The following is a 9,209-nucleotide window of genomic DNA, read 5'->3' on the forward strand; positions in this document are numbered from 1 at the left end:
ATCTTCAAACGGATCCGTCCCCATTGACTTACATTATAAGTCTGGACGGATCCGCTTGCCTCCGCACGGCCAGGCGGACACCCGAACATAACTTGAAGCGTCCCCATCACCATGGGAACGCCTCTACGTTAGAATATACTGTCGGATATGAGCTACTTCGTGAAACTCATTTCCGACAGTATATTCTAACACAGAGGCGTTCCCATGGTGATGGGGACGCTTCAGGTTAGAATACACTGCAAACTTGGTACAAGACTGCCCCCTGCTGCCTGGCACCACCCGATCTCTTAGGCCCCATGCACACGGCCGTTGTTCACGGCCGTGTGCGGGCCGTGGAACCGCGGCCTGGATCCCTCCTGAGAGCAGGAGCGCACGGCGTCACTGGTTGCTATGACGCCGTGCGCTCCCTGCTGCCGGCACAGTACAGTAATACACTGGTATAGATCATACCAGTGTATTACTGTATTGTGCCGCCAGCAGGGAGCGCACGGCGTCATAGCAACCAGTGACGCCGTGCGCTCCTGCTCTCAGGAGGGATCCAGGCCGCGGTTCCACGGCCCGCACACGGCCGTGAACAACGGCCGGGTGCATGGGGCCTTACAGGGGGATATGATAGCACAATTAACCTCTTCAGGTGCGGCACCTAAAGGGGTTAATTGTACTATCATATTCTCCTGTAAGAGATCAGGGCTGCCAGGCAGCAGGGGGCAGACCCCCCCCTCCCCAGTTTGAATATCGTTGGTGGCACAGTGTGTGCCCAAAACACGGATGTGGACAGAAAGCGCTGTGCTGTCCACATCTTTTGCGGCCCCATTGAAGTGAATGTGTCTGCATCTAATCCACAAAAAATGCGGATCGGATGCCGACAAAAAACACGTTGTGTGCATGAGCCCTTATAATGATTTATGATTCTGCTAGTTCCAGCTCAACCACAGGTCTACTGTCTTGTACTCAAATGATACTTCAAGTACAGGACAGTAGTCCCATGATTGAGCTGGAACTCACAGCATCATAGATCACTATGTCGCAGTGAGGCCGTTCCGTGCATTGGGGACCACAATTTGCAGTCCCCAATGCATGAGGCCGTGATCCATCCGCATAGCAAAAAAAATGTGCGGTGCTGAGGCACAGACAGAAACACCACGGCAGCACTACGTAGTGCTTCCTTGGGGTTCCGTACTGCAACTCCCGATTGCGGACTCATTCAAGTCCCATGGGTCAGCTGCAAAGTGGTCAGAAATGCAGAAGTTACACAGATCGTATTTTCAAGACCAACCACGCCACATTAAGGTCACTTTCACAAAGTCAATAGGGGAGATTTCTCAAACTGGTGTAAAGATGAACTGGCTTAGTTTCCCATAGCAACAGATCACATTCCACCTTTAATTTTTTACAGTCCTTTGGAAGTTGAAAGGTGGAATCTGATTGGTTGCTAAGGGCAACTAAGCCAGTTCTACTTTACACCAGTTTGATAAATCTCCCCCTATATTTCCACAGGATTTTGGATCAGTATTTGCTATTCAAAAGGGTGCATTTTGCAGATCTGCAAAAAATACAGATGATGTCTGTGTGACAACCGTACTGCATCCATTTTTTTGTGGACCCATTATAACAATGCCTATTCTTGTCCGCAAAACGGACAAGAATAGGACATGTTCGATCTTTTTTGCAGGACAACGGAACAGACATACAGACAGCACATGCAGATCGGATGCAGACCAAAATTACGGTCATGTGAATGGGGCCAAACTGAGAGAACCTACACAGAGAAAAAATATAATGGGATCCATGATTATTTATCATGCTGTCAGCTTCTAGCCTGATCGTTGGTTTACTGTCCTGTACTCACAGACAATTTGAGCATGGGACATCAAGGGGCGGGTTTGTCATAGATCTTACAGGGAAATTTCCCGGTGGGCCGATGCCCAGGGGGCAACCTGAGCCCTCCTCACGGCTGGCCAGTGGAAGTTTTTGGGGATGTATTTTGTGCTGCAGGCAGTAGTTTTGTGATGGGCTGTAGCAGTGTCAGGACTGGGGTACTTAGGGTCCACCAGTGTAACTGATTCTGGGGGCCCACCTAAGGGCTCCTGCACACAAACGTATTTTTTTTCTGTGTCCGTACCATTTTTATTTATTTTTTGTGGCCTGTATGTGAAACCATTCACTTTAATGGGGCCGCAAAAAACGGAAATGACTCCATGTGCATTCCATGTCTGTATGTCCGCATGCCCGTTACGCAAAATTATAGAACATGTCCTATTATTGTCAACATTACAGACAAGGATGGGACTGTTCTATTAGAGGCCAGCATAATGTGGAATGCACACACCCAGTATCCATGTTTTGCAGATCCGCAATTTGCGGACTGCAAAACATCCAACAATCGTGTTCATGAGCCCTTACAGTGATAACAGAAATATTAAAGATGAAATATGCTGGTAGACACTTGCAGAAAAATGCACAAACATACATGTGGCAGAATTTAGGCTACTTTCACACTTGCAGTAACAGGATCCAGTAGGATGTTCTGGCAGGGGAACAGCCTGCCTGCATCCGTGCTAACGCTAGCCCACCGTGCCGCTGGAAGTCCGCTGTAGTTTTTCTCCGGCCGCCTCTCAGCAAGTTTGCCGTGCTGCGGCTGGACCTCTGGCCCACCTCCATTATAATGAATGGGGCTGGAGCGGACCTCTGGCGGCACGATGGGCTAGCGTAAGCACGGATCTGGCAGGCTGTTCCCCCACTGGAATAGCCTTGCGGACCCTGCTAGCGCAAGTGTGAAAGTAACCCTACACATATATGGATATCCGGCTATTAAGTCAGTCAGAAATAAGACACAAGCAGTTCCTATCACACATAGGAAACATGTAATGCATGCACCAAGACATTTTCTTGCCCAACTCTATTAAGTGTAGCACAATTAAATGGGTTGTCTCTCACTTCAACAAATGGCATTTATTATGTAGAGAAAGTTAATACAAGGCACTTACTAATGTATTCTGATTCTCCATATTTTCCATCACATCATACACTGCTCGTATCCATGGTAACTGCAATCCAGCAGTGGTGGCCGTGCTTGCACACTATAGGTAAAGGTGTCGGCCGAGGCGCACTTCCAGCTTTTCCTTATAGTGTGTAAGCACGGCCACCGCTGCTGGATACATGCTGTGTATAATGTGATGGAAAGGAGGCAATATGGATAATAACAATATATTAGTAAGTGCTTTGTATTAACTTTCTCTACATGATAAATGTCATTTACTGAAGTGAGAGAACCCCTTTAGCCCCTTTAAGCATAAATGTCTGGCATGAAATTGATCAAATCTTAACCTCCTCAGATTGCACAAAATCTACAGTATATTTAAAAGGGTTTTCCTACCATAATGACCTATTGCCTATCTACAAGATAGGTGATAAATATCAAATTGCTGGGGGTCTGACTGCTGGAACACCCACTGATCATGAAAAAAGGGGTCCTGAGACATTCAATTACATTACCGCCAATCTCTGTACAGAAGGGTCTTAAAGGGGTTGTCTCACTTCAGTAAGTGGCATTTATCATGTAGAGAAAGTTAATACAAGCCACTTACTAATATACTGTTATTATCCATATTGCTTCCTTTGCTGGCTGGATTCATTTTTCCATCTCATTATACACTGCTCGTTTCCATGGTTACAGACCATCCTGCAATCCAGCATTGGTGGTCGTGCTTGCACACTATAGGCAAAAGCATAAGCCTCTCTGGTGGCCGGGACCATGGGAGCACACATAGGCTTGTGCTTTATCCTATAGTGTGCAAGCACGACCACCACTGATGGATTGCAGGGTAGTCTTAACCATGGAAATGAGCCATGTATAATGCGATGGAAAAATCAATCCAGCCAGCAAAGGAAGCAATATGGACAATAACAATATATGAGTAAGTGGCTTGTATTAACTTTCTCTACCTGATAAATCCGAGTTACTGAAGTGAGACAACCCCTTTAAGACCACATTCCCTTGATCATGGAGGTCCCAGCAGTCAGACCCCCATCAATCAGACACTTATCACTTGTCGTGTCATAGCTGTTGGCCCTTTTCACATTCCCTATCCTTAAAGGTCTTCTTTGGGTGTAAACATTTTTTTTATAAAAATCTGGCCCTAAATATGTGTCAAACTAAAATAGAAATGCTCGCCTGTTAAAGGGCCTGTGTCCACTTTCTAGTTATCCTCTATCCACAGGATCGGGAATAACTAAGTGATCCGTGGGATCTGAATGCTGGAGCCCCCACTGATCCCACTCAAGCATATGCCCTGCCTCTCCATTTATTCTCTATTGGGTCGCCGGAGTACAGCTCTTGCTAATTTCACTGGTCCCAAAGAGAATGAATGGAGCAGCAGGGCGTATGTGTAGCCTGTCACACCATAAAAAGGGGGAACAGGACCCATTCCTGGGATCAGTGGGGGTTGCAGAATCGGACCCCACTATTTATATAGTTATGCCCTATGGTGTGGAGAGGATACATTGAAAACCTGCACAACCCCTTTAAATCCTCCACCACTCCACCACCAGTATCTCTTTACATGGCAGCAGTGATGCCTGTAAATACAGAAAATCATCACTGCCGCCATGTAAACCATACTTGTCAATACTGGAGAATGTGAAGCACTGTGCAGAATTTTTCGGGCATAAGTCCAACCCCCTTTGCAGGTCATACCCTATAACAAACGGAGAAACGTGAGCAAAGGGCACAAACGGAGGGTCATAACTGAAGCAGAGACATTAGGGTCACCTGAGGCAGGGTAATAGTGGGGATCCTGGAGCAGGGGTAGCTGGAGAAGAGGCAATATTAGTGGTGCATTTAGAGTGGGGGCATCTGGAGCTGGGGCACTAATGGGAGTGCATCTAAAGCAGAGGCATTAGGGTCATCTGAGGCAGAGTAATAGTGGGGATTCTGGAGCAGCTGCAGGGGTATTAGGGGGGCAACTGGAGAAGATTCAATATTAGGGGTGCTTTTACAGTGGGGGCATTGGGGGGCATCTGGAGCTGGGGCACTTATGGGGGTGCACCTAAGGGTCCATTCACACGTCCGAATACACCCGGCCGGCACCCCCCATAGAACTGCCTATTTTCGTCCGCAATTGCAGACAAGAATAGGACATTTTTTTGCGGAGCCGCGGCCCGGAAGTTTGGGGCCAAAGCCCGGAAAGTTCGGGGTCGCGCTCTGGAAATACGCATGCGGAGAGCACATAGTGTGCTCTCTGCATCTTTTCCGGCCCCATAGAAAATTAATGGGTCCGCATCCATTCCGGATACCTAGGGCAGAGAGCAGCACACATTCATAGATCTGTGTCTGCTATAAACAAATCCCCTATTTCCCCCTTACAGTCTCCTATAGCTCACTACTGTCACACACCTGAGAAATCAGCCCAGCACCGCAGAGGAGTCCTTCTCTCCAGCAACCACAGTTTTTTGACAGCAGGGAGGGCAGTAGGAGGTAGACACCTTCTCTGCTCCTTCACTGCCAGCAGCCCCAAAAGTCTAGAGGATACTGCGGGGCCTCCTGTACAATGTACACGAGTAGGAGGCTGCATCACTGTGTGATACTGCCACCTAGTAGCTACAATAATTACTCTTCCATTTTATCTCAGTCACAGGAGACTGGGGACCCACTGAGGAATCCTCTGCCTGAAAGGGAGGGTGAGGACTCTGATGACGATTGTGTGCTGGACAGGACTTGTGAGGCAGATCAAGGTGCTGAGGAGGAGGCAACATCAGAGGAGGAGGGGTGGCAGCAATAAAGAGGAGAGGCCACGTACCTCCCAAAGAACAGCCAGGGCCATATCTGATTTGGGATCCGGTGATGCCGCTGACATACTGGGTGGGTTAGGCCCAAAACGTGCCACAGCTAAGCCCAGCTCGGCTGCCTCTACCCCTGTGTTAGTATCTCCCATCTGGCAGTTTTTTCCATGCTTCTGGAAGACAAAAGCATTGCCTTGTGCAAGCTGTGCAAGAGCAAAATAAAACATAGGCAGGCAAACACAAAAGTAGACACCACAGCTCTATTAAACCACATGAAGCGGCATCACCCCATCCCGTGGGCAAATAGAGGTGGCAGCCAGCCAACACAGCAGGAGTTCTCTCCCTTTCCCGGTTCAGCTTGCGGCAGCCATGACACATCCACAAGCAGTATGGTGTCTTTCACATTGTCATCATCCTTTTCTGCTTCTCCCGCACAGACTCCCACTCCTCCGCTCCACCATCAGCCATCGATAATGAATTGCGTGGCCAGGAAACAGCTCTACGCGCCAAGCAATCTGACGGTGCACAAGCTTTATTCCCACATGGACAAGTTGCTGACAGTGCAGTTGCTGCTGTACCATTTTGACGAGTCTTCTGCCTTTAGAGAGCTAATGGCGTGACCTCAGCCTTGATGATTCCTAGCCGGCATTATTTTTCCCAAAAAGCCATCCCTGCCTTGCACTCTCATGTGGCAGACAACATGGCACGCTCCCGACGATTCTCACTATGTGGCAAGATTCTTACCATGGTGGACCCCTGGAGCAACTATTAAGGGCAGGGACAGTACATGTCCTTTCATGGCCCACTGGGTCAATGTATTTTCCAGAAGCGGCGAGACAGTACTCCGGCAACGAGGCTAGGTCCTTTTGACCCGCCCAGGATTGTGTCGGCCTGGCTCCCACACTAGGCACTTATACACCTCCTCCTCCATGGACATGTTCTCGTCCCCAACAGCAGCTAGGCACAGGATCACTCATACTACCCCTCCTTTCTATCATGTGTCAGGTCAAGCGTTGCCCCGCTGTGTTGATCGGCCTGGGTCAGTAGCCACCCCAGCAAGCAGTTGCTCAAGTACATCAAGCAGCAAACATCCCACTGGCTGTCACCCGGCCGACTCCAACTAGGAAAGGTGGTCAGTGACAATGGGCAAAACATCATGGCCGCCCTGAACCTAGGCGAAATAACACATGCTCCCTGTATGTTGCACGTCATCGACCTATAAGTATACTGGCTTGCGCAAGGTGCTGGCAAACTCCAAAAGACTGTCCAAGCACTTCAGCCACTTATGTGGTGAGAAACGCTCTTTCTGCAGCGTCAGAACAGCCTGCCGCTATACCGCTTATTCCGCAACATGCCAACTCACTGGAATTTGACATTGAACATGCTCAAGCGTCTGTATGAGCAGCAGAAAGCCGTGAATGATTGTGTCATGCACCAGAAAGCCTCAGCAGCAGGTAGCATGTGTTGTTTCTAGGTCAGACAGTGGCAGCTCATCCAAGACGCGTGTTGGGTGCTGAAGCCCTACGAAGAGGCCACAAAATTTGTCAGCAGGGACAACTGCGGCATGAACGACATGGTCCCTCTCATATTTTCTCTTAGAACAGATGCTGACACTCATGCAGCAAGGTTCACGACAGAAGAAAAGCAGCTGACACATCTTGTTGTCGCTCTATAGCTGTTGGGGATACACAAAGGGAATCTGCCACGGAGAAAGAGGATGACAAAGATGAGGATCAGGAAGATGAGGATAAGGAGATGCCACTGCAAGAGGACGATGATGAAGATGGCATCAGCCAAGACACTAATCGTCTCAGTGGGGGTGGAGCTGCAAAAATGTGGCTTCTCGGGCACAATGGCCAGAATAGTGGTTTGTTTACGCAGCCAGTGACAGGCGTATTGTTGACATCAAGCAGTCTGATGATTACTAGATAGCCATGCTTTTAGATCCTCGCTACTAAGTCTGGCAAAAAGGGAGGATGCTATTACCAGGAAAGACTGTGTACACAGCTTGCCGCAGCTTACAGTGAGCAGACACTAAAAGGGAGGCCCCTCTCCACCCCCCGGTGAGCCACCCCTCTCCCACCACCATAAGCAGCTGAAGCCGTAGCAGCCATTTCAGTCTCCTCAACATGATGGAGTCATTTTTCGACAAGCCACGCCTGGCTGAGGCCAGTCAGCAAGCCAACAGCTCCTGCCTCAACGCCCAATTTCAGGCCCACGATGCTAGGGAAGCTTGCCCCCACCGTGGCCTGCTATTGGCCGCGTAATTGGGAAATGTAGCAGCGGCCATGCAGGGGATCAGGAGCGGCGCGGGTGCCTGGGAGCGGGGTAAGTATAATCTATTTGAGGATGCCCGGGCATTGGGGGGCATGTGTTAGACTTTAGATAACCGCTTTAATACAGAAATTTTATCACAGTCAAGGCAGGCTGAATGCGATTAATAGACCTCTCCTTGCTGCCGGTGCCCTATCTTTCCACCCTTGCTGTCTGTCTGCTTACCTACCAACACGTTCTGTACAGCTATTGCTGCAGGCACTTGCCAACCATAGCATTCTGAATGGCTGCTGTTGCAGCTTGCATCATGCCACTAATGCCACTTGCCAACCATCACGTTCCCTCAAGCCCTCAAGCCAATTTTTTTTCTTCTCATAACATCTTGTGTGTTTAAACATCATCTGCCCCCGATCAGGGACACGTTTTGGAAGCTATGGAATATGAAACATCATGAGACGTGTGCCGAAGCAGTGTCTTTTTAAACACGCTGTATGTTAACGCCGTCAAATGTGCGTTTACCCATTGCTATGTATGTCAGTGTTACTCAGTCATCATTTACTATGGCTGTCATTGTGTGCCAGAGCTAGAGGGGGTTATAAACCAACTTTCAGGGCAATTGAAACAACTTCGGTTTGGCATGAACTGATTAGAGCCCGAACCGAACTTTTTGAAAAATTTGGCGAATTGGACCTAAAAAGAATCTTGACTGGTTCACTCATCTGTAAATACTAGCCTTGGTTACTGTTATTTCTTCAGTAACAGTATGATGGTAATATGTGTTACTTGTATAAGTGATATTTGTTAGTTTTACGACAGTATTAGTCAGAAGTCTATTATTAAATGTAGTACATTGTCTTGTTGCTTAATACATGTAAATTGGTGGAGATTTATCAAACTGGTGTGAAGGAAAACTGGCTTAGTTGCCCATAGCAACCAATCAGATTCCACCTTTTATATTCCAAAGGAGCTCTGAAAAATGAAAGGTGGAATCTGATTGGTTGCTATGGGCATTTGAGTCAGTTTTCCTTTACACCAGTTTGATAAATCTCCCCCAGTGTCTTTTGACATTGGATATTTGGTACAGATCCCATGCCCAAAAAAAAAGGGCTGTGGCCGTGCCAGACTCCACTCCTATTGTTCTCAACAAAAGGCTA

The sequence above is a fragment of the Bufo gargarizans genome, chromosome 2 (genome assembly GCF_014858855.1).
Source record: "Bufo gargarizans isolate SCDJY-AF-19 chromosome 2, ASM1485885v1, whole genome shotgun sequence".
Taxonomy (NCBI): Eukaryota; Metazoa; Chordata; class Amphibia; order Anura; family Bufonidae; genus Bufo; species Bufo gargarizans.